Below are 27,196 nucleotides of genomic sequence, written 5' to 3'. Positions count from 1 at the left end.
AGACCTCAGATTCATCTCTCGGCGGACAATAGGTGATTGTGTGGATGTGTGCGTTTGTACCTCCGAGAGCAAGTGTGCTTGTGCTAATTAAAGCGGTGGGAGTGGGGGGAAAAATGGCTGTTATTTTTTCCCGCGCGTGTGTGCGCATGTGCACGCGTAGCCAAGAGAGAGGTGTTTGCCCAGTATGACCGAAAATGTGTACGTTAATTCTTAATGAGACATTTCTGTGCCCGGAGAAAAAAGCCATACGTCGCTACACACGACGACAAAGGCCATTGCGATGCATGCACACACATTACCATGCGCTAAAGAAGCCATTAAATAAAACCTCTTGTCACAGTATATGTGTGTGTGCTTCACGTGCCGACAGCTTGCAACCAAATCTCACGGTTGTAGGCGCTGCCGGCTAATTTGAGATAAGCAATGGAGGGCGAGAGCAGCAGTGAGCTTCTGGAGCACAAGGGAGATGAACACCGCATGGTTTCATTTGCGTGCAGTTGGATTCTGATTGGTGACAATTTCTGCAGGAGTTGGAAAAAGTAAAAAGGAAGAAAATCAACTAACTGCCCCTTTCCGATCAAGAGTTAACTAGCATTAAGTTGTGTGCAGACAGCAAAATGTCATCACAAATGACTTCAGGAATTCCCTCAAATGACAAATTGCATTTGTTACGAATGCACTTATGAGGCGTGCCTCGTGTAATATCATTAGAAATTACTATACCTATAATTGCCTAAAAAAATAACTTATAAAAATATTTTTAAAAATGTGATACACATTATTTGGTATTTTATTGAAATAGTGTTTGTTTAAATTAATGAACACTGAAAAACCAAAACATTCTACAAACTGTTAAAGGAGCGTGTTAAAAAAAAAAAATTCTATTCCATTAGGGCCACTTCTCCCTTAAATGTGGAGTGCCTCAAGATTCACTCTGGAGCCTCTCCTCTTCACCCTTCATCTACTTCGACTTGAAGCTATTCGCCGAAAGCGCGGCGCACATTTTCAATCTTATGCTTATCACAACCAAATATGGATGCCACTGACTTGAGAAATGCAAACTTTGCAAAATCTCTCATCATTCAACTTCCTTCATTTTAACAGTCAGAGGTGTGAGCAAAACATCTGTAGGCACACTTTGTAGACATGATACAAGTGTCACATTGTGAAACCGCTACCTGTTGTTTGGTGTTTGCAATGCAGCTCCTCAAGCTCTTGACTCAGCTGCCTGACTTGAGTGCTCAGACTCTGTTTCTCCCTGTGAGCGTTTTTCAGGTTCTCCTCCTCTTTGCGTATCACATTTTCCAGTCTTCGTACCTCCTGCGCCTGAACGCCCACCTCTCTGCAACTTCTTGCGGCCTCCTGCCTGGCTTCCTGGAGAGCCTCCTCTGACTGGCAGAGGAGATTCATGCACCCCTAGAGCATTTTTAGGAGGGAGGGGGGATAAACAATAATGGTGTTTACACTTAGAGCACTGTGTATGTATAATATATTTTGGGATTGGTGCTTGACTAAATGTTCATCAAATATAAGGCAAAACAGACTCACCTGGAATTTTTTTTTTTTTTAATCTTTCCTTAGTGTATTCCACTGATTAGTCATGCACTATTAATTTTGTAATTTCCTGGAACTCAAAGTCTTATTTTGGGAACTTTTATTAGAATATGAGATTAAAGCGTGATTAATCATAATAATTGATTAGATGTTTTTAATTGCCTATACACACACACACACTCAATCCGCAGTGGCTGTGTTCAAAATAGAACAGAGTTCCGCTCATGTGTGATTACATACATTTTAGTAATGATAAAGAATGATTAGGAATATATACATAATGCATGGGCCTAATACGTGTCCTTACAAGGCGGAAACTCATTCCATGAAACTCCACCGTCTGAATAAATGCTTTTGTGCTGACACCGAGACAACAACTATGATATCACACGGGCTTGTGCGAATGAATGAGTGTGTTTGTGTGTGCATATGATACATTTGTTTCACTTGTGCTGAGCCAGAGGACACACCAATAAATGTTTCCACTAATACGCCACTGCAATTCAAGGATACACACCACACACTCGCTGGCATGTGATACTTATGACTGCCAGAAATGTTGGCACTTTGCCAGGCTACGGGCGCCGCCACGTTGAGTAATTTAAATATTAAGTGTCCCATTGAGCCCGTAATTGAAGTCAATTTCGCCAGCTTTGGCACTGTTTAGTACTTTAATTAATAACAAGACAATTTGTTTCTGGCAGGCAAGCATGAGACAATCACATGATTGCTGAGTTTTGTGTGTGCGTGTGTGTGGACGTCTGTACAGCGGGTGCGTATTAGTGTTTAATTATCAATCCCCCACATTTGGCCTCAATGCTATATTAAGACATTGTGTGCAGACACAGAGATATAAATTCATATAAAACAATGTGCAGAGTCAACATCAGCAGAAATACCTTTTGGCTGTCTGCAAGCTCAAGCTGTAAGTGTGCAACTTCCTCTTTTAGTTGTGCCACTTCCTGTTCCAAATATCCACGCTGGTTTAGGTGTGCACTGCAGGATGTCACAAGACTTTGCTTCAGACTGGCTTGTTCTTGGTTTCTGAGAAGATAAAAAAAAAATGTGAGCCTTAAATGCCCCCTCCACAGCAATGTAAGCAAAGCGGCACCAAGTCCCCACTAACCCACTGAAATTAAACCACATAGCGGCTTCTCAGAATTAAAAAAATTGAAAGAGATGATGTTAAATTTAGCATGCTTCATAAAGTCCACTATCGTGTGCCATTTGGTAAGTAGACCATAAAGTAGCAAGTGAGGGAGGGGTGGGGGGTGGGGGAGGGCATTAGAAGAAGGACAAGGACAGAACTGGGATCAGCAGGAGTTTTCATATAGATGCCATTATTACTGTCTCTCCAGCTCTGATTTCATCTGTAGAATAACCTTTTCACACTCCACAAGGCGCTCCACCTGCTCACTGCAGCGCTAAAACACACACACACACACGAAAGGTGAGTACATCACTATATTTGTCACTGTCACAAGCTCAGCTGCAACCTACAGAGATATATGCATTGGTCCATTTTGGAATCTCTCAAAAACACGCAACGCGCATGTTATTATTTGGATGAGATGATAATAGCGGCCTTACCTTCTGCAGCTTCTGCTCGTTACTTTGCATGCTCAGGTAGTCCTTGTTCACGTGAGAGTGAGTCTGCTGATAAAGTCGCAGGTCACACTCCAACACGACTTTCTACATGCAGGGGAGAGCAGAGATAAAGACGAGAGGAAAAAGTCATTGCGAGGATATGTCAAAGAGTTGCTTATCGCTACACTGAAAAGCAGTGTTTTGCTGCCCTTGGAAATGTGTTTTGTTGCATCGCACTCAACTTGGAGCACTACACGTACGAGAGGGAAAGAAAAGATCCCTGTCAAAGATCCATTGAAAACGTTTTCATCGGTGTTTGCTTGGAGCACACCTTTACATACAGTGTCTACTGAAAAAAAAATCCTTTGAATTAATTTAATTTGAACTAGATTGGTTGCATATGGTAACATGTAAATTTGAGAGGGAAATTAAAAATAATACATCAGTTTATCACATTTTAATCATGTGCGAGGAATGTACTCGTACATACTCAAATTAAATCAATTATGAGGACTCCTTTTTCCAACGTGAACAACTGCATGTGTGACTTTTTCTTAAATTTCTTTCTGGATGATATATAAACAATATTTCCCTTTTGTAATCTATTTCTGGCCACCGCGCAAGCTGTGTCAAGCACAGTGCAGAGAGTAAGGAGGAGCATCCAGAAGCTTCATAAGAACTCCTAACCTCTTGATAGGCGCCTCACAATCAAAGTCATTAGCCGGCGTAATAAAGGGCTTGAGATACAGCCATTCTTCAGCAGCCTAACTCTTTTATAACCAACAGATTAAAGTTGATTGGATTAAAATGACATTCTTCCCGTCTGACCTTGGCAGCAGCAGTTAAGTTCATCCAAATTAAATTTCTCCGTAATAAAGATGATTCATCTGTTGCGTGACGTAGTTATATTAAAAGAAAGGGGGGGGGGGCAGAAAAAGAGCGGGTAAAAGATTTTGTGGCACGTGCCGGCGTTCACACGCACAACGGCATTGTGGGAGAATGTGGGACACCCCCGATATTTTTTTTCTTCTACTTTTGCTCTAGTTCAATACAAATTTAAATGATGGGGTTGAGGTCAGGGCATGAAAGATCTTTTCTATGTAGGAATGCAAAAAAATGCTGACCTGCTCCTTGAGCGTGTCCACTTGCCCTTGCAGGTTGCACACAAGGCTTCTCAAGTGATGCACCGTTTGCTGGCTCTCTGTCAGCATTTTTTGACTGACGTGGAGCTCGTCCGTCAATTGCTTGAGGCCTTCTTGCGAGCTCTCCCATTGGCCCACCTTGGCGTGGTGGCGCCGCTTCAGCTCCGATAGTTCTTCGTCCATTAAATGGGTGGCTTGTTGGGACTCTCTTAACTGCCAATTAAAAAAAATATATGAGTTGAGTGAAAACAACACTACACAATGCAATGAAGCATCTCTCACCTGTTGCTGGGAATACTGCAGCTCCTCAAGCAGATGTTTCACCTGCCCTTGCACCTTATGCACCTTTTCCATTGCAGCGGTGTATTTGTGTTTAAAAATCACAGCCATTTCTTTTTGCTCCTCTGCTTGCAGGCAGGCCCCTTTTAATTCCTCCCGGGCTTCTTTCAGCTGCCTACGGAGGAGATCCAGATCCTCCACCTGCTGCTTTGCTAACTCCTTCTGTGATGTTGCAAACTGAAAGCAAATGGAACATGCATGCAGATGAGAACAAATCTCGGTGTTGTAATTATGTGGGAAAGACAAATGTTGATAAAGGTGGATAACTGGAATGGGCAGATAGGAGAGCAAGTTGTTTAAAATGCAATTAAAAGAGTGAAGAAACTGCCACTCTAAAGTCACCCTTGTCATAATGACAGAAGGGAAGCCAGGAGGTGAAACCGGTCTTAATCCTGGTGTTACAGCAAGAATCCCGCCACAGCTCACCTCTCAAGGGGAGAGGTTGAGAAAGTTAAACCGGCTCTAGAACACTCATCTTGAATTCATCCATGTTAATCCCTCTGTAATCTGGATGAGAACCTGTCGGTTTACAGCTAATGACAGCCAACTAGTTAGATTGCAGAGGTCCGTCGCGGCTTGGTTTAACCGTGGATTTGCTCAGTCCCATCTCAAATCAACGCTCCAAGCATCTTAGGAGAAAACCTAGACATGTGATGGAAGGAAGACAAAGTACACCACTAACTTTAAATCTCCCCCCAAAAAACTTTTTAGTGTGTGGCTTTTGGGTTTATTGAGTCAGCTCAGGAGTTTGATTTAAAGCACATATAACGTGTTGTTTTGTCATATGACTAAAGAAGCGCCTTTCCCTTTTTTTTGTAATGTCCAACCATGTGCTTTGCTAGTGGGTAGTTAAGTATCTGTCTGGGTTGCTGGATGAAAGGCCTTTTAACGAGACTTAATGGGAAAACCATGGCTGTCTTGTGACCATAATCAGCAGGCTTGTGCTTTCAGGAAACAAACAAGCCTCATTAAACAGGATGGAAACGACGTCACTTTGACCTCGGCAGCTTGATGTTTGTCATTCTGTGATCAGCACGTCTGCTCGCTTTAATTGATTGTACGGAAGAATTTTGATTCATCTTCATATTCTGATCTTGTTCAAAGTGGCATGCCAGCCAACATGTAAAATGGTTTGGACTGCTGCAAAGATAATTGTAGAGCTGCTGCTATCTGTTTTAATTCGCCAATTCTGCTCTTTTTTTGTGACCTTTGACATTTTGGATTTTCAACTTCACCTGAGAAGGAAAGGGAAGGCCAAAAGATGGAGCTAGGAATACAATTTTGAGTGATACGCACAGAAAATACAGCGAGGAAAGCTGCAAAAAAACCTCAAGCTTGAGTCATAGATTTTTCCCAGTTTAGTCCCACCACCAGATTGGAAAAAAAAAGTGGACACGGCAAACACGAGTGACTAATAACTCCCTTTGCCTTAGCTCCAAACTTCTGAGGTGAACATCCCACTGCTGTAATGCAACAGCCCAGAAAAAGACACCTCCCTCAGGTCGATGTGGGTGTAAAGCAGGTTGATGTCAGATAGAAAGAGCCAACAAACCCACAATGGTATTAGCGCAGCCTTAAAGTAGTTACTGAAATAAAAATAAAAAATAGCAGAGCCTTTTCAAAGTACTCTTAAGATTTGATTTTGCACACAAAGCAGATTATTTTTTTTTTTTTTCATGGAGCATATGTGAATATTATTCACAATGGTCACACAAACGTACTTTCTAATTGCATGTTACAGTGGTGGAAATGATCTTGCATTATAATGAGAAGGGTTTTTAGTTAGTTAACATAAAAAAATGATGCAGCACTTATCTCATTAGATTTTGCAGACTTACCTAGTAAAGTGTATATGGAATGTATTTATCACTCCATTGATTTCACAGTCATTTATTGCAAGAAGATAAAGCCTGCCCGGTCTTTTTACGTTTTCCTGATAGTCACCCTCTTAGTCCCACTGAGCCTCCTTAATAAGAGTCTAAATCTCTAGCCACTATTTTTTTTGGAATATGCATGGGGTGGGTAAAAAGAAAAAAAAAAATCTTCCCAATTTCCCTGGGTTCTACATTGTCAACCGCAGCTTTGAGATCAAATATTCATGTTATTGGACGTTGTGTTTTAAGATAAGCACAGTGGTGTGCTGAAGACAATATATGCAGTGAAACTGGTGTTTATGCTTCACTTGAAATACAGTGTGCCTGACAACTGCTTTCATTATGTCTGTTTCCTTGGTGAGCTCCCCTGATTGCCCACTTTTTCCTGAAGGACGCCGCGTGTGCGTGGAACATGCGTGCACGGCAGCATACCCTTGACTTTGCTGGGAAATGTGATTGATTTCTTTATTTCATCTAACCGGGTTCACTAGTCGGTATGTTAGCAAGATATTTCTGTGTTCGGGGGCAATCAAATATCCGCAGCCATGTATTGCAAACGTTTTTTTTTCGTTAATGGGTTTTTAAATGTATTTTTAATCCCACACATTTTTTTCAAATGATGTTCAAGCTGTGGGAAGAGAAAAACTTCTTTGATGTAGATATAAAATAAACAAAACTAAATCCAAACGGAATAAATGAAAAAAAGTTGAAGTCAAACGTGTACATTTAATGTAAACTTTCAAAACGATTCTTTGTGATAAATTGAGCAAACTGCTGCCTTCCATTTTCCATCTCCTGCTGGTTCCGAGTGATCCGGGGAATGTTTTGACTGGAGTTGAGGGCTCATTTGTAACTGTCCGAGGGGATTGATGGAGTTAACTTGGCTCTTTGACCTCTCACCTTTAAAAGTCAGCAATCGGGGTCTTTGCCATACACTAAACCGGCGTTACTGCAGGGCGAGCGAATGAGAAACACATTCATTCAGTATTATACGCATCATTTTAATCACATTGGATTTTCCGGATGGTGGAGTGTTTGGTCACATTCTCAATAAGCAAATGAGAAAATGACCGCGACATTTACAGTATGTGGCCTTATACGGCAAATACAATGCATTGCACAATCCCTGACAAATCTTAAAATCTCAGCTTCATTTCTCTTTGAGGAGCGCGTGTGTGTGTGCCAATTCCCAATGTGAGTGTGTGATAGGCAGAATAAATGTTGATAAACACCAGAGAATGTCGTGTCAAAACAGACACCTTGTCAAAATGACATGCTAACTAGGTCAATCACAAAGTTTAAGGAGAAACTTTGGAGCTTTGCTTTATGCATATCTCTGCGTGCGGATGTCTACGTGCGTGATAAGCTCCTGAACGAATCGGCGGGAGGGGACCGCCAATATCGAAGGTATTTTTAAATCAATGAGCTCTTAAGTGTATCTCGGTCTCAGTGTGTTTGCACGTATACACGCGCACAACACTCGGCACAGACAGAATCCCTACTGTCAGGCAATGACAAGATAAAGAGAAGGAAGTGGAGAAGAAAAAAAGAAAAAGGTGGGGTAGAGGACGACAGGAGGGGGGGTGATAATATTTGTACACTTGGTGCTGCGGGTGGTGACGGGGATGAAAGGGAAAAATGTCAAGGCAGGAAAAGAAATGCACAACAGAAAAGATGGCGCAAGAGGTAAGAAGAGGCAAAAATATAATCACTGTGAGCAGGACCAAGTCCAGCCTTGAAGACCGAAACACAACATGACGCATCTTAGTCTCTTTTCCGAAAACAATATCTGCTTAGTAAAATGTGTTTTCTTGTTACATTTTGAGACGACATTTGGACTTGTTCCATTTTTATTCTTTAAAGAATACTTTGATTCTGTTTTCGATTCATCTTGGCTAAATGACTGGGCATTTCATATCATTGGTGATTAGTTTATTAAATATTATGCCCATTTCCAATAAAGAAAAATACAAATACTGACAACTTCAAATAAACCTATCTGTTGTGTTTAACTTTCCTACTGAACCATAAAGAGAAGCATTTAAATTTAATTGTGCTGCCTCTTTTGGACTCGGATCATTTGCACATTGTTAGGAATACCTTCGAACTGACAACTTTCCTTTCTCAAATTTAGAGGGGACTTGACAGAATATGAATGGGCCCAAGTGGTTAGCAATTCTGCCTCACAGTTCTGAGGGTACCAATGTGGGACCTGCTTGTGTGGCTTTTGGAGACCGCTTATGGAAAGCGCAACAGGATCTCTATCATGACCACTGTCTATATAAAATAAAAGAAAGGAGCGACCGAGTGTGTGAATGCGTAACGTGTTACAGGGAGATCAGAGGAACTCCAGTTTTGTGCATTAAGCAGGGCCAGATGTGGAGAAGAAACTGGATCCGTGGACTGAAAGTAATGGTCCATCCATTCGGTTAACAATCATAACATGACGGACACATCTCACTGTGAATACACACAGGAGTGCACTACGAGTGTGAAAACACACCAGTGGGTTAGAAAGAAAAAAGTATCTGCCCTAATGGAATTTTAACAGGAGGTTGAATACAAATATGAATCACAAGAATTTACTTTTGTTATTTGGCAAAAAAGAGCGCAGAATGAAAAGGTCAAACGAGTGCTGCGGTATGGAAGAATTAGAAAGGTAAAAAAAAAAATAATTAATTGTGCGTCCTCTTTTCAAAAAAGCTCTAAATAGCAGCACATTCCAATAACCATTATCTAAAACTTATTATCAACTCCACTTTAGAAATAGACAATGTCTGTCTGTATTACGTTTGAAAATTAAATATTTCACTGAATTGCCGCACCTGTGCGACCTTCTTATCAGTCCCACTGTGACAAAAGACACTTGATTACATTAAAGTGAATATTACATTTCATGTGGATTCTGCAGAACTTGTAATTTTTTTGCAGCTGAAGTCTTTATACTGTGACATTACCAACTCCATTGTCCATTGAATATTTAAAACCTTGAGAACAATTTCAATTTCATTGTCAATACATGGCCAACAATGGGATTGTCTTAAGTGTTCCATAGGACAAAGTTAGACAAGCCAGGTCCACTGCTTTTGAAGTCAAATTATTACCTTCTTTTGAGTGGTGCAGCTCACATGAGAGTGTTCTTGCTGCAGACACGCCACCTCATTACTGATCTGGATCTGCTGCTGCCTCATCTGCCTCCCTGCATCCAGTCTGACACGGGCCCGATCCAGAGCTGTGCCAATGTCGCTCACAGTGCACTCGCTTGTCTGTAAGTGAGGGCAGCAACAGATAAAGACAGGCAGCTGAAGAATATGTTCACTCTGTTAAGTTGTACGCTTTTGAAGCGTTTCAAAAAAAAAGCTCCGAGTGCAGCCGGCAGCCAGCCGCAGAGAGGGTGATCCAAACAAGGAGCGGCACACAATGAAGTACGGAACCGTTACAGCTACAAGAGGACAGAGATGAAAGTATAATTTAGGCATGCTTGCCACAGCTCTGTCTGCTGTGTCTCCATAGCAGTGAAAAGGAAGATCATAAAAGCATTGTGTCAGGCCGGGGAACCCAACACTTTCTGCTTTGACTGCAGACCAATAAAAGTGCAAGTCAACAAATCATAAAGTTGTACGATCTTAAGTGTACTACTCCTGAAACTTTGGCATGAGATTTGCGGTGGCTTGTTTTTCCCCAACTGGATCTCCATTTAGCGACAAAAACAATTGGATTTAATTAACTCTCGTCTATGAAAAACCGCAAGCCTTTCATGTCATGTAACCCAGTCAACATATGAGGCTTGTGCATGCCAAGGATCATAAAAACAGACAATAAAATCATATTTCAATTTGGATTAACTATTTAAAAGATGAATATCCACCATAATGTCATCCTAATATAAAAAGAAAGATTTATTTCTGCAATGGCACTGATATCTGCCATCATTCAGAAAAAAGTATCCAACTGGATCATTTCCATTTAAGTGCAACATTTTCTGTTCAATTGACCTCTGACCTTTTGTCTCTCTTTTGTCGTTTTTATGAGAAATTATATTACAGGTACAGATTTTTTTTTTTTTCCACCGATCATATTAATTTACTGCTCTCTGGCCAGTTTTGACAGTTTTAACAAATATCCCAAAAAAAGTGATTCTTTTTCTAAATTGCAAACCTGTGCTGTATACAATGGTAACGGATGACTGATCAACAGCAACACACAGTAATTGGTTTTAGTTGAGTCCAAAAAAATACCTTGAGGGATCAGAGTAGGTAGAAGAAATATTTTTGGATATAGCAGAAGAAAAAAAGGGGGAGAGCTAAAATTGTAAAGGCCATTCCATTTATCATGCGTATGACTCTTTAATGTTCCCATTCATTACTTCTGGTTCTCTCTGGGATGAGAGCCACAGTGGACCAAAACAAAAAGGTAAGTATGAGGCAAGACACACTAATTTTGGGGAGGGAAAAAAAAATACAAAGAAAAGAAACAAATCTACTTTATCCCTCAGTGACAGGAGACGGATTTCTTATAGTACAACTAGCATAGCCTCTGTGGAGTTAAGATGGCGGCAAAGTGTTATTAAATATGGTGAGAGAGGGACGAGGGGAAGCTGGAGGAGGAGGAGGCGGGGCAGGGGAAGGGATGATTAACTGTGAAGGAAGTAAAAAAAAAAAAGAGAATTCCCAGACGCACCTGACTGGATTTGATTTAGATAATGTCGTCTGAATCTGTTTCTTATTTAAGTGCAACGTCCATTTTTTTTGGAGTAGTTGTTACCTACTTGACTCTGCAGTGCATCCAGGCTGGCTTCATGATGCGCCTTGTCTTCAAGCAGCTGTTGTGTGTGTTGCTCCTTCAATGCCAAGGTTCTCCTCAGCCAGTCCTGAGAGGCCCGTAAAGACAACGTGGCTTCTTCCAGCTGCTTTACGTTTGCGTCACTCTGTTTAAGCTAAAACAAAGACGGAAGAGTGTGTGAGGGGCCCGTCAGGGACATATTTTAGGATTACCTTTCTCATACATAACCAAAGGCTCGCTTAGACACTCCAGAAATGTTCTCATCCAAAAAAAATTTGCAAAAAACAAAAAAGCAAGTTTATAATGCAGACATCAAGCTGAAATGTCCTATGTCTTAGTTTAATCAGTTTTTCTCTTACTGTATCAACACAATGATATTCCCAGAGGCATCCCCAAAAAAATTGAGAAAAGCCTCATCTGGATCCTGAAAAACAAACCATCCCATCCCTGAATCCTAAAAGAAACAACAAAACCATCACCATGTGATATGGCATGCACTGTTGGTCATTATCAAGGCATTATTGGCGGAAAGAGACGAGCTATGGCAAGGAAGCAGACAGACGCTGAACTCCTCACCCCGTCCGTGCATGCGCATGTGTGGAACTGTGGTTCTCAACCACCTGCCAAAACCAAAGCCCCTATTCATTAGTTCTGTGTTAAATAGGCTCTGTGTTAGATTAGCGGGGAGCCACCGCAGACAGTCAAGACACACATACAAACACATTTACATATGCACAACATGTATATTTTTTTCTATGTGCCTCATGCAAAGTATTCTTATAGGAGTTTATGACATTTTTGTGATTGGCGATTTGTCTTTCAGCAATGACTCAGAGCCATCTTGGTTCAGTATATATATAGTACATCATCATCCAACATGCTGTAACATTGAGCTAATGGCTTTTTATGCACTTAACTCATTTACTGCGTGGCTAATGGCTGGTAACATTATTAGAAATGAGGCGGTAGATGATACAAGGCTAAATTAAACGGACTCGTCAGCATACTCCGACCAATTTAGTTTGACTGTTGGGAAATAAAATGGCTTGTATGGAAGTGGGACAGTAAAGTGTGAATTTCATTGCAGTGTCATTTTAATAAAGTTGATGTCTGTGGGGATCCTAATTTGGAAATCTTTATGTATACTGGATTTATCTGAAAGTATTGCAATACTAAAAAAAAAGGGCCAACAGTATTGATATCTTCACGACAGTGATTTTGAGAACTGTAAATTGGTTCTATAATTGATACAGCCTCCATAGGAAATGATTGAACAATCCCATGTGGGCTGTGGGAAATTTTAATTCTCTATTGGAGGAGCTGTGGACCTTAGCAGGAAGTATGGAAGAAAGAATAGCAGATTTGTGATTTTATTTAATAGGAGTATTTAAGCCTTGGACTTTCCTATTAGCAAGAGAGAGAAACCCCAATCTGATCAAGTCTCATTACTTTGGCAATCAAACTTTCCCCCCTGGGTCACCCCCTTCCTCAACTCTAGCACTTCCCCACAGCCATCTCTAGTCCTTCTTATTCTCTCCTCCTTAATCGTGTTTTTTTTTCCCCCCGCAAAGGACGGCGCGGCTTGTGCCAATCCTTGATTGGCTCAAGTCTATCTTCCATCTAGGATTACAAAAAAGAAAAAGGAATGTTTGAGTACAAAGGAACAAGGCTGCCGTGGAGAGAGCGAGAAAGACAGTTATGGGTGTGGAGTGAGAGAGAAACCGAGGATGACGGAGAAAGAGAGGCTGGTTAATATAATTGAATTAAAAAGATGGAGCGGGGCCATTTCTAAGCAGGTGGGAGTGCGAAGTGAGAAGGAGCCGGCGAGATATTAACTTCTAATAAAAGACAGATTAGAAAATGGAAGGGGAGACTGCTCCATCTACCTGTGGGAGCAACGGCAACGCATAACCTCTCGATCCCGGCCACCGTATCGGAAGGGAAAGGAGGCTCGAGGATCGACATTAAAAACAACGTTCATGAGAGAACATTTGAGGAGACACACACACATGCACACACAGTCTGGCAGAAGGGTCTTATCAGCCCTCATTTAAGATATCACAGTCATCAGATAATGAGGAAGCAGCTCTTTGAGGGGCGGCTGCTGTTCAGACAATTAATTAACTAATTGCGCTAACAAGCTCGTTTAATGACTTTTGAAGGGGGGGCGACTTGTGTGAATACATTAACAAGGCTAATTCAATTAAGCAGGTGCAGATTTCACAGCTGCCTCATGTACAAAGAGAGAAGAATCTTACAGGTGTCTCAGGCCAACATGTTCTATTTGAATCTATCTCGGGTAATCCTTGTCATTTGACCCAAGACATAATGATATGCAGATCAAGTGGCAGTGCTTTTGTTTGTGGAGTGCGTAGATTTGTGAGTGCATCAATGGGCCTTGAGCATGTTGGAATACAAAATACAGCTCAATAGGGTTCACCAAAAAATATTTCCTGAAATAAAATTGAGCATATTCAACAAACGTTTTATCAGTATAAAAATGGATGCAAACTTGTACTTGATATTTTTGTTTTATTAGGTACGGTCCAATCAGTGCATTGGTAATTTAATTTTCATTATTTTTTTAACATTTTTATTCATATTGCCTCATACTTCCATGTTCATAATGCTTGCCAGGTTGTCATACAAAATAAAATAATCAGTACACTACAAAAAACTGTTTTGTGATATTAATTCATAACACATTTCATGCTGTAGATCATGTTGCCATGTGTTGTCACCATGGTAATAGGTAATCTTGGACAAAGAAAAAAAAAGTGTGGTGTGTGTGTGTTTGCTGGCTTTGTTATGGCAGCTGTTACAGGAGCAGGTCCCTCGCCTGGCTTACTAAAGCAGTGAGGTCAGTGGTTAGCTAAACTCCCATGGAGATGATAGCGCTGATTAATTTCCTCATATTTATCGCTCTCACACCTGCCCTCTGCCCATAAAGTTGCTCTTCAACTCTTGCCTCCCCCCATGTGTCTTCAGCTTCTGCTGCATATTAAATTGGCTCCTGTTTTTAATTTCTAGATAGCCATGGTTCCATTTTCTCTCAAAGCTATGACAAGGCAGAGCAGTCTCCAGAAAAAAAAGATGATCTGACTTGTTACTGTCATATTTTCTTTTTTTGCTGCCAGAGTCTGACTGGATACTATAGAGGTCTTGGTCATTATTAGCACACATGGGACTGGCCAGAAAAATATGAATATATTTATGTTGCTCTTGGATCATCGGTAGGTGAATGGAAGGCAGTGTTAGCACTTTGAAGCTAGAAATACAGTGTAGAAGTGAAAAGGTAAAATAACGTTATGCACGTTTTAGATTGATTGGGTCTCTTTTCATCTCTTTTACCCTTATGCTTTTAGAACCAGATTTAAATAGACATTATATAAGTCTAATCAATAATGTCCTCTATGCTGGCTGCACACACATCAGCAAGCAAGTATTCACACGCATGGATGGCGTGATGGTGCTGAAACAAGAGGATATTAGTAATGTGTGGCTTCCGTATCCAGGGTGCATAAGGGCCGTTGATGGCCCCTATTGATGGACACTGGCCTTGAGCCATCACTCAACTTATGGACCTTTAATTGGAGACAGCATAAAACGATAAACCGAGAAACATGCATGACTGAACAGCCCGATGTAAACCATTAATCATAGCGCAGGCAAAGACAAGCCCAGCAACGCATGCACACGGGGGCACGCGCACACAATGGCTTCCACGCTAACACACACACACACACACACACTCACACTGCCCTTCTACCTTGCTTTTGTGTGCACATTTGAACTCTCACACACACAACCAGCGTGGCAGAGACAAGTGTCCCAGTCACATAATTCTCATGATAGATGACCCATTTAACTTTGATTTCTGAGAAAAATGAGCTCACCAGCGATACACTTAATGCAAACACATACTCATTCATGCCACACATACACTTGTATGAACTCGCTATTTGCACTTAGTATTCTAACAAAAGCTGGCGCTGTGGAATCGGTTGCCTCTTCCTGCACATGCACAATTGCGCGCATTCATTTGCATGAAAGGGGCTATACATAATAAATAGCATGATCTGTGAGGTAAGCAATCACAAGTTATCCATCAGTGGCTGATATAATACAGGAGGAAATTAATTAGCAGCAGAAGCAGTCTGCAAAGGAACTGATTCACAGTCCTGGATTCTTTTCACAAGAATTTAGGACAAAGCCGTATTAAAATTGACCTTTTTTCCAGCAAAATTAGTTTCGTTGACGTACTATAAAAACACAGCCAATCATGGTGCATGAGCATAAATTCTTAATCATTAATGTTATTTTTCAAAATATTCATCCATCTATCAATTTTCTGACACTTATCCTGTTCAGGGTCGTGGGTGAACTACAGCCTGTCTCCAATGACCTTGGACTTGTAGACTTGGCATAAGTCAATCACAAAGCACGTATAAACGTTGTAAGGTCAAATCAATGGAGGAAAAAGTTGATTTATTTATATTGGTATGCTAAGTTTCAGCCTAAAAACCTGGTCTTTGCACAGGGGTGTGTAGACTTTTTCTACTTACTATAAGCCTAGAGAGAACAAGAGATTCAATTCAAGAACATCTGAGGCTGATGGAGCATTTATCCAAGCAAAACAATTTTCAAAACATTCAATCGTTAATGCCGCCAATATGATCGTTTGTTTTACACAATTACAAAACAATTCAGACAAAATCTTATTTATTATAAGAACAAGCTGAACAGACATGGAAGCAGCAGTTAAGAAAACACCAATTCCACTTTTTTTTCCTCTCTGTCCTATTTTCTTAATCACTAAAGCAAGAACAATGATTTTCATTCCAGCTTTTGGTCTGAGGAGCAATTCATTTTTGTCAAGTCAAGTGATAATGTTGTAATTGCCTTTTTTTTTTCCCCTATTGGGTCCCCAGATTGAAAACGTTAACGCCCTCTCCAACAGCCACTGTCCAGTGACATATGAGACAGTGTTGATATTTAGACAGATGGATGGAGCATTAGAGGGATGACTAGCTCTCAAAACACACAAACAAATAAAAGACACGCATACACACGTTCCACTGTGCAGTCGTGGCCCCCTCAGCGCTCCTCTGTCCTCACATGCTTGGCTTCCTCATCTAATTGCCGCCATTCGTCTGGATGTGTGTGTCACTATTCCGAGTGCTGATCATTTTACTTTGTGTGCGTTTAGTTTGTGTTTCTGTCATTGTGCATAGGGAAAGTTGATCATCAGGATGACAGGTAAGAACGGTGGGTAAGAGTAAAGTGTATATACACACATGCACAAACACACACAAAGCTGTTGTGTACGTCAGGATGTACCATGCACCTTTGTATGCCAAGAGGAATTAGACTCGCATGATTTTCCAAAGTACTTTTTTGAACCCCTGCAACACAATTCTAATGTGGTTGTACACAAATATATGCTACACAACCATGACATTCCCTAAGAGTGTTGCTCAAAGGGGTTTGCGCCAATTCTACACAAAGATATTGATTCTGAAATAATTTATCTACAGAATATCTGCAATCTATTTTCAGATTTTACAAGTTCAGAAACTCACGATTGGTGATTGGGTGACCTCTAGCAATTACAAAAATCGTGGAGCGGTAAAGTCGGTATGTAGACTATTCAACTCATTCCGCCAAAAAAAAAAAAAAAAAATCACACTATCCGTTTTGTGACATCAGACAAGGAGGTCCCAGTGTATTGTAGTTTTTTTTTTTTTTGCATTGTCTTCTCACCCTGTCATCATGTATTCACAAATATTCAAGCATCTCTATCCATCAACATCTTCTTTCAATTTTCACAAGCAAACAAGTGGGACTGATTGCCCTTTTTGAGCCATCATGGAAATATGACTGCACTGATTAGTAACACTGATCATGGGTTGAGTAGCCAGATGCCATTTCTATGAGAGGGTGCTTACGTGTGTGTGTGTATATGTGGGCACGTGCGCCTGCGTGTGTGTGTCCCACATGATAATTTGTCCGTTTATGTTGCAATGGGGGCTAAACAGATAAGCAATCCACAGCTCAATCCTTCATCCTGCTCTGATTATAAATCAGTCGGAGCTCTCAGAAGCAATCAGCCAGAGCAATCTGCAGCCTGCACAGACACCTTATCAATCAGAAGGGACCATCACACTGTCACCACAGGCACATGCACACACAAATACAAACCAAAGAATTATGTTCCCCCCAACACCAACACACCTGTAGAGACGTACAGGTTTTTATTTTCATACAAACCGTGCAGCCTTTCAAAAATGTTCTTGTGTCGTGACACAGGACCAGGATTCAGAGTCCTGCGGCAAACAGGCTGAGTTGGATGCATTACTCCTAATTACAGTCTGATATTAATAACAGAGGGGGATGTTCATCTTGGAGGTAAAAGGGGATCCGCTTAGAGTCACATTGCAAATAAATTAGACTATTTTATAGCTCCAAATAAACGTCGTGGGATTTGAGGAACCCGCATTAAAGCCCTTGTTCTCTGTTGTTGCCACTTCTCGCTTTACTCCATCCTACTGCAGGATTGGAAAAAAAAAAGGTGTGTTTGCGATGTGAGTATTTCTAAATGTGTAATGAAAGCTCTAACGCCAGACCCTCCTCTCCGCACCTTCATCTCACTCGCTGCAGTATTCATTTTTCACCTGCAATTTTATTTTTTCATCAGTCGGACAGCGGTGGGGGAAAGGGGCGGGGGGTTGAGTTGGTGTTGGCGGGGGCTATGTTTGGGGGTTACCGCCGAGCAGATTCAATTAGGTTCTGTGATTGGGCCACTGGCATTCAGCGGGGTCAGTGAAAGGTTAAAGAATTCAGCGGCACAAACATGATTATGGCTCTGTAGCTTTTGATCAGATGTAAGGTTTGTCATAGCTAAAATTGTCAACAAAAATGTAGATCTCTTTTCTTCCACTAGGCCCGAGAGGTTTTAGTTTTTTTGTTTGTTGAGATCCTCCGCTGAAAGTCAGTTACATGCACATGGCAGCATACTATGGGGAGATATTGCATGTGCTCGCAGGCATGGCACACACACATACACACACACACACACACACACACACTTGTCCGAGGAGTAGCAGAGTAATAAAGTCCACCTCTGCAGTGAAATTAAAGCTAGTCAATGACACTGTGCGCTGAGTACACACTAAATCATTTTTATACCCAGATAAAACAGCTCTGCACATGTAAGGTATCCAATATCACCAAGGGACTATAGAGGCAAAAAAAAAAAACAACCTAAAAAAAAAAAAGGCCCAAATAATCAAATATCATATTGTCCGTGTCTGATTCTTGTCAGAACACGAGATTAATACTAAATATAGGAAATATGGTTCAATAACACCGGAAGATATTTCTATATTCAAAATGACCAGGCAGAGAGCACATTATGAGATATTGGATTGATAAACAGGCTGGGCCACTGTGTTGTTCGCCAGGTTTAATGGAACAATAACGTTGCTCCCGGGTTAGCCGAGATTGCATTATGATTTTAATGTCTTTTACAGACATAAGCCCTTCACTGGGAGGAAATTGTGACAATAAATACGTGGCCCCGCATTTTAAAACAAAGGGGATCGCAGTCGATGATGAAAAATAAAATGTGCAGATAGAGAATATTGGTTGTTGCAATCAAATATGTTGCACAGATATTGACGCATACTCATGTAGAGTTGGCTATGAGAGCTCATTTACGTTGGGTCGGAATTGCTTGGAAGCAAAAATCCATTCGGGGAAACGTAACTATGCATATTATTACTATGAACTCGTGGAGTCCAATATAAACATTCTCAATGTACTCCTCACCGGTCAACAGTTCGACAACAAACATTAGCTTAAATGTGTAGTAATGATACTTCTTTTTTTCCAGAATACAAGTCCAAGTATAGTTGTTTAATTACCAATACTGATACTTGAATATGCCATTATATGTCTTGCAATTAGAACAGAAATGTATTTTATTCCAATCACATATTATTCAAAACCACAAAAAAAGATTGACGTGCCAAACAAATGTGTGCTTGGTGCTCATCTCAAAATTATCATGACTGGGTGTACCCTCATACTGTATGTTGCCTTCATCTAATGTAAAAAATATTTCTCAGTATGAGATGGCAATCAAAACTCCAAGATCGGGGAAAAAAAACTTTCAGTCAATTATCAGCCATCCCAATGACGGGACCTAATTGGCAGTATAACGCAGTTCTGGTTTCTAGTTCCTGCTCGGCAGCCCTGTGTTCCATACTCAAGAGTATTTACATGCCCCACCCCGCTGAGCGCAAACAAGCTCATTTAAAAGTTCACATGCTAATGTGTGACATTTAATCCAAACTTTACACGGGGAAAAGGACACGCAACAATAGATTTTGATTCCTTTCTTGTCCGTGAATCTCATCATCTTTTGCTTTCCATATTTATGAGTTTAAAAAAAACATTGGAGGTGGGCAGAGGGCAGCAAGGGACAGGAAGTTTACGGTTTGGAAATTAGGATGAGTTGTGATACTTGGACTCCATACAGAAACCAATAATAAGTACTGACAAACATATGCAGTAATCATATCGTGTGTTTTCATACCTAACAAATGGGTGAATCCAAAATAAAAAAAAATAATATTCCTACCTGCTAATTTAAGGTATTAGTGCATTAATCCGAGAAGCATTTCAACAGCCAGCAATCGTTGTCAGCCACATCATTAATCAAATAGCACACTTGTCAACTTGAAATCAATTAATAAAGGACATTTCATATGGTGGCCAAACCACAAAAAGACGTTGAGTAAATGAAGTTGGCCAGAAACTTCAGAGATTTCCTCACGAAACCCGGAGCAGAGTGCTACTAAGTGTGTGTGCTGTGACTCCCTTTAGGGGATTCATTTACAATATTTGTAGATGTTGCCAGTGTGGACTCATTTTGTCTTATCTTCTCTCCAAGCTAATTTTAAAGCCCGTCTCAGAAAAAGATAAAATCAAAATTGATTGACCCCCCTCCCCGAATGGGGAAATGGGTGCTTGTGATCCTAGATGATGTCTGATGATGAATTTTCATTGCACACACTCTATTGTCGGACAGCAGCTAATTGAGTGTAAAGAAAACAATGCCTCACATCAACAAAGAACATTACAAACCTTCCAAAGAAGAATCTCTTCTTTCTGGTGACACGCTGACAGCTCCAAACTTTGTTGCTCCGCCTGCTTCTTGCTGAGCTCCAACTGCATGAAAAAGCAACACATCAGATTTTGAGAGCAGGACCCAGCTAATAGCAAAAGAACAGATAGTACTATTTTTCATTAGGGTCTTCCTGCAATATTTCATTTAAATGTCAAAAACAGACTCAAATAGTTTAAATGAATTTGAAAGCAATATAGAGTGTGCTTAATCAAATATAATTATATCTGGAAATATTTTAAAAAGCACTAAAGATATGCTAGGATTTTTTAATATGAGGGTCCAAATGATATGACCCATGATATTAATAAAAATGTCAAGAACAAGATGACTTCCCAATGTTAAAGAAAGTAGAAATTTAATAAATGTGTCATATTCTACATTTATACCAAAATGCAATTTATTCTTAGTCTCCACCAGGTCATGCAGAAGTAGTGACACGCGGGCCTCAACACACTTAATGGGGTTAATTGAGCAAAAAGAAAATAAGACACAATAGGTATTGGAGGTGGATTTTTGGTGATAAGTGATCAGAAAGGCAGATTCCTCTCAAGCTTGCAGGCACACACACACACATGCACACAGATCGACCAGGACAGGCCAGGGATGAGCACCCCCCATCTGATCTGTGGCCCGTTCATTCATTAGACCCATGCTCCCCCTATTGATTTCAGCTTAAGTAATGAGAAAGCTTATCCAAAAATCTTTAGCATTTGGGCTCCAACTTAAGGGAATCGATGGGGCCATTTCCCATTTTGAGCGGCACATTTTATGTACGCTGAACGGGACAAATCCCGAAGCTGATAAATCAATGGGCTTTTTTGTCGATGGACGGGACGCATTTGCACACTGGCGGTCGGTCATGTGTGCGCAGATGCGCGTGCCTGATAAATGGTATTTTTCAAGCAATTAAAGTGAGCTGTAAACATATGAAGGCCAATCAATTGGTCAGAGGGGTCTATTATCATGGCTTTAACACTGATTTAGAAGAGAGCTTTAAAGAGCTAGTGGCTTTGAAAGAAGCACGCTCACTTATGCAGATCAGCGGTAGAGGAGAGCTAAGCCGATTAGATATCTACATTGTGCAATTGTTTTTGCAACCTCAAAATAATACCAACTGTGATGTTTGCAGGTATATTTTTTTAAATAAATAAAAAATTACATTTTGCAAACACGTCATTATGCAGTTTTATTCATTCTCTTGCAAATGTTTATTAAAGTTGACTTTTGTGCAGGTTGCCTGCCAATTGCAGGGATGCTTGGAATATTTCTAAGGTGAGCATGATTTGAAAGGAAAAAATCTTTCATCCTTTATATATGCTGCAAATTCTCAAGCCGCTTTTGTATTTGAATTCTTAAAAATTGCATCAGACGGTCCCTTTCCATAATTCATATTTTTAAAGGAGTGTGTGTCTAGGTGAAACCAAGTGAGGGGGAGCGGGGTGGGGGGGGAGATGTCTTCTGGACATTTCTATTTTAGCTGGGCAGACAGGCTTGTTAGTGGGGATAAAAACGAATATACATCTGTGCTGTCTGCTTCCACTTTGCTAAAGGTGAGCCATGCGCACTTGCAAAGCTAACCTACAGACAGCATTTCCCTGAGGTAATTGCTTCTACATTGATATTCATTTGATTCCGCTTTCAGCATCTATGAGAGGCCTCTCGACATTGACGCTCTGAGCATAGTTCCGCCACAACACGTTAACCTGCTAACTGTGATTCAAACATATTCAGATAGGACCCATTTCTTGCTCCTCAAATTCACAGCCAGAAGGCCCGCCGTAACTGTTTTCACTGCATTACTTTTGTCTGGGGTTTCTCTCATTTTGGATCGTTTGATGTGCCCCTGTTCTTTCGCCCCAATGTTTCCATCTGGTTAGTCCGGTTGAGTATGCGCGTGCGTGCGTGTGCTATTGAGGCATGACATTTCAATTGTGCATCCAATCAAATTGGCTGTGAGTCAGTGAGAAGTGGTGGGGAGTGATGAGAAGGTGGTGTCGAGGGGGATGCCGGCCAACCGTTACCATGGTGAACTCCATTCTGTCAGACACCAAGGTCACGACTGCTAACCTGACATTTTATACATGTTCGAGATAGCAGAGCTATTTGGGTCTTGGATTATTTACAGATTAGATTGTTTTAGATTTGCTTTTATTGTTGGATTAAGCGTAGCTATTTTTCTTCCCTTGTGCTATCATTAGGATTTTTTTAAGTAACGTAACTTGACCTATGACACATGCAGAGATCTTTTGGCGGGTGTGTAAAAAGAATTATTTGAACTCATTTTGTGAGACCATACCGGCTTACCTCTACCTAAAATGACATTTGAATTCCAAGGTGTTCAAAATTGCTTGAGTGCTTCTCACCTTAACAGATTTAATTCCCCTCTACTTGTATTTGCAAACACATTCACCTCATTTGCACTTGTTTATATTTCAAACTGACTAGTTGTGCTATTATGAGCTGTGAAATTCACACTCCATTATTACGTGCACTTGGTCCAGAACACAATCGGTTTTTAGCCGTAATACTTCAACGCGCAGACATTGTGCCAGTGTGGGGGCTCGGAGGGCTGGTGTGATAAAATATTGAGGGGCGAGCGAGGCAGCTGCAGATGCTGGCTGTCATGTGTGAGCGAATGAATGTTATGACAAGCATGTTTAAACATTCATGCAGGGAGGAGAGTTTAGAAGGGCTTTTCATTAACACCAATGTGTCTTCATCTCCTCACTGTGGACTCTGCCCATGGAAGGCATGACAAAAATTAAGATGGTGAGAGGATTCTGTGTTGCTGTACTCATCATGTTGGTATTTGACTGAAATTGGACTCAGACTGGAAAACCCAAACTATGATGATATGGTAGGAAGCTGGCGATGAGGTGAACAATGTTCATAAGGTCCGCTAAACTTCAATACTCCTGAGGCATGTCTGCTGGAATTAAAAGAATCAGGCATGCACAGCACTCTGGCACACATCATCATCATCTCGGAATTATGGCATGGTATTATGGAGATGCCATATGCATTTGAGCTCATCATATAGAGTGCAAAATCAATAGCTATGCTGATCATCTCATGAAGTCAAATCAAAGCAAAGGAGGAGAAAGGGATCATCAAGTAGGCTTGGCGTAAGTGGCTTGGACTTGCAAAAGTGTGTTTGCATAACATGAGCATTAGTTAATGTCATAAATGGCTTAAAACGCTGCAAGGTGCATTAAAAAAAGATGCACGGTCATCGCTTTTACCTACACCTTGATGCAAACATTTTGGAATTAATCTAGTTTTCACTGGTGGAGCAATTTCATTTTGATATTCAAATTCGGTGCGTTATGCGTGCGCGTGTGCCAGTGCATGTCCGTGCAAGACTGATCTAATCAGCCTTAAATCGGTTAATAAGCCAAGGACACAGAGGAGATGACTCAGCTGATGTGAGCATGAGCTGATATTAGCCTCGCACACCCATTTAAGGCCTACACAGAGTATTAAAGTCTCCTCACTATACAACACAAGCTTTGGCCAGTACAGTACATTTCACCACTGATGTTTTTTTTTTTATATATAATATCAAAAGGCCAGGTTGACTTTAGACTGCCTTGTCTGTAACCAACCTGCAGTTCTTTTCAAACAACTTGAACAAGTGCATCGTACAAAAAGACCCCCTTGTTGTTTTTCAAAAAGTATAAACTTGTGTGCTCAGTCACAAGAGAAACAATCTTGTAGTTTGAGCAGTGAGTCAACCCTAAATCCACTCACGGGGGTTCTTCATTGTGCTGCTTCAAATGGTCCTAAATCAAAGATGGTAGTCCCAAATAGAGTAAAACAATCGGCGTGGGGGTTAAAAGATAGATGTCTGTATTCAGGCCATCTGGTGTCTCTAAAGACAGCAGGTCCGGCTGTTGGGTTATTAGCTGCTGGCAAGACATTCACTGCCCAAAGGTGAAAGCCCACAACACAGCAAAATACCAAAATAAAAGCAGAGGGATTTTATGAGTCATAAAAGATTATCATCTGGGGCCGAGATGGTTTCTATCATTTTGGGCACCCTGATTACAATACATATTAACGCAACTATAGGATGGGTAAAACGGTATGAATGCAGTCCTCAAAGGGAAGATGCTTTAAAAGTTCTTTTCTTAAATTGCTATTTTACCTGATTTGACTTGCAGTGTATATTCTAATCTCTTTAGGTACCATCTGCACTAATCTCACCCTATGGGCAAATATAAATGCGTGTACCTTCTCCGTGACGAAAAGAAAAAAAAGAAATCACTTCAAAAGCAAGACTTGAGTTATCCATTTAAGTTGTTTCAATAAGAAAATAAATATAAAGCTGTGTGGTTGCTGTCTCTGCGGAATCTGCTCTGATGAGAAGTATAATTAGTATAAATTTTCCTCCATCTTCAAATGAGAAAACTTTGGTCAGGATTGCAGGAGCATACTTTTGTCTGGAATGTTAGGCACCAGTTCTCTGAAAATATGCCAAAATACAGCGAGGCTTTTTAAGCGTCGCTGAAAAGAAGTCTACTTAATGTTACTTACATATTTCATGCAATTTCACATCAATTATATATTTGATTATTTTAAAACACCTCAAACTGGAAAATTTAAGGAGCTTGCATACTTTCTACTCTCACAAAGACAGTTTTGTCCAATGTCCCCCCTCATTCCTCACGATTAGAAATTGTGGTCAGGTTCAAAGACAATTTCATTTAGCAGTCTTTTTCTCTCTGGTTGGCTTTTGCTCGTATTCATTTTCTCCCTCCCAACTTTGTCCCTCTTCTCTAAACACTGTCTCTTCCACATGGCCCGCATAATGAGTGGCGAAGCTAAACGAGAGGAAACACGGCTCACTATTAGGAGGGGAGCGCAGACTGAAGGTTTTAAATAAACAGAAAGAACTTGAAGCCCAATTGTACTTCTAAAGACATAAACTAATGGAACAGGCAGACACGCACTGAAAAAATACACACTCTGTTTAATCTACCATAAAACTTGTAAAAATATACACGCCCATGTGGATCCAAAGATTGGCAGCAGGGCAGGCGTGTGCATATATCCTCGCATTCATTATTTCTCCGAGTATGGAAAAGCCTATTACGATGTGTTTGAAAGCAGAACAATAAAGACGTGGAAAAAAATAAATAAATAAAAGCATGTCTATGTCAATGAACGCTAATTAGGCAAATGTGTTTTCTTAAGTGTCTCTGATATGCTCTCGGGCACACACACATAAAAACCACTTCATGACGTTAATTGGCTTATCTGGGCTCATTAGCATAACTAATTAGGATCCTTGTTAAAGGATAAGTATTGTTTATTCAATTTGCGCGCATAGATGAAGCCTCGTATGCGTTCAAATGAAAATGAGGCAGTGCTAAGTAGGCATGAAGTGGGACCTGTGGGTGTACACTTCATAGTTTATCTTTTCAACGTACACAGATGCTCGCCATCAGGTGCCAGATGCCCCGCTGAGCCCACCAACGCTAGCACACACATACATACACAAGCGCTTGGCTCTCTCTCAATGCTGAAGCTCTCAAATCCCTCATCATCATCATCATTAGCCGTCTGTTTAACATAATTAGCGCTGTCAGCCAGATGAGCAGCGAGCGGTGCCAGTCATGACATTGCACGTGTCACCCAACTCGCACCTTTCCAAGCTGTTAAAGAGGTTAGTGCCAGGTTGCTTGCATCTTTCCACTGATTGCTGCTGCCTGATGCAGCACAAATTAATGATGCATTCTGATGCAACGTGTGCAAAAAATAGCCGTGGGGTGATTTCTTTTTTTTTTTTAAGACAACTTGCTGTCTTTTGTTTCTGATGCTTAACATACCCTTCAAGGCAACAGTGTGGTGGTGGTGGTGGTGGGGGGGGGGGGCAAATCCACAACACTCCAGTGTTCAGCTCACAAACAAACTTCAGCACTCACAAATAAGCAGAGAGGGAGAATGAAAGCGAGGGAAGGAGAGGGAGAGGGGAGCGTTACATTTACTGAAATTAAACATTTTCTCATCAGCCTGAGGGTGCAGCAGGCCCACTAATGTATTATTCATTCCCACTTCACAAAGGAACATTAATCAATTATGAAGATATGAGGATCTTAAAGTATAGAGGAGAGATGAAGAGCGGGCCGTTCTTATTAATATGCGGCCGCAATCGTGCACCCCTACTTCCCCCCACCACTCCCGTGCTCCTCAAATCAATATTTTGCAGATTAATTTGAAGCCGTTGTGGCGAGATGGCGGATGGAAGGAAAGAGGGGGGGGGAGTGTCTGAGGTCTGAATTAAGGTGAAGTGTTTTGCTGTTTTTTTTCCTACCACTCACGAGTGTATGCCAGCAATGTAAATATGTTGTTTTGTTTGCGTTGCAAGGGTTAAAAACACAAAATCGCATTGTTGAGTAAATAATGCATAAAAATGAAATTCAATACAAAGCAACCACACACAGCAGATGAAGCATGGATGCGAGTTTAAATAATTTTGTAATTGGAAAACCATGTTGGTCTTTAATTAGTTGAAATGATCTTCCCTCGGTTAATGATGGAGTTACTCATTTTCATCCTGGAAGTCGATTAAAACGAAAGGATGCTGAGGAGAATTAATGCCGCCTCATTTCCATATTGTCATCCATTTTTGGCAAAAGGTTTTGGATCTATTTGCTGTATAAATACGTTCACCTCCACATTCTAAATAGCAGCTTCCCTCAGCCCACTTTTAAACATTTGGC

General features: G+C 40.8%; 1 pseudogene across 1 annotated transcript in view; it reads right to left on the bottom strand.

Moving 5' to 3' along the window:
* Window positions 1-27,196, bottom strand: part of LOC148380671 (uncharacterized) — a 104,386-nt pseudogene that overhangs the window by 52,352 nt on the left and 24,838 nt on the right. The window contains exons 9-17 of the transcript XR_015854584.1: window positions 20,429-20,512; window positions 11,265-11,432; window positions 9,601-9,762; window positions 4,566-4,799; window positions 4,266-4,496; window positions 3,145-3,246; window positions 2,902-2,978; window positions 2,454-2,598; window positions 1,179-1,416 (exon numbers count right to left, since the gene is read on the bottom strand). The product of XR_015854584.1 is annotated as an uncharacterized LOC148380671 (transcript). The remainder of the gene's footprint in view (window positions 1-1,178; window positions 1,417-2,453; window positions 2,599-2,901; window positions 2,979-3,144; window positions 3,247-4,265; window positions 4,497-4,565; window positions 4,800-9,600; window positions 9,763-11,264; window positions 11,433-20,428; window positions 20,513-27,196) is intronic.

This window comes from Syngnathus floridae, chromosome 20, assembly GCF_059516105.1.
Source record: "Syngnathus floridae isolate MCC-2025c chromosome 20, RoL_Sflo_1.0, whole genome shotgun sequence".
NCBI lineage: Eukaryota > Metazoa > Chordata > Actinopteri > Syngnathiformes > Syngnathidae > Syngnathus > Syngnathus floridae.
Note: the sequence above shows the minus strand (reverse complement) of the source record. Positions and strands in the feature narration are given on the sequence as shown.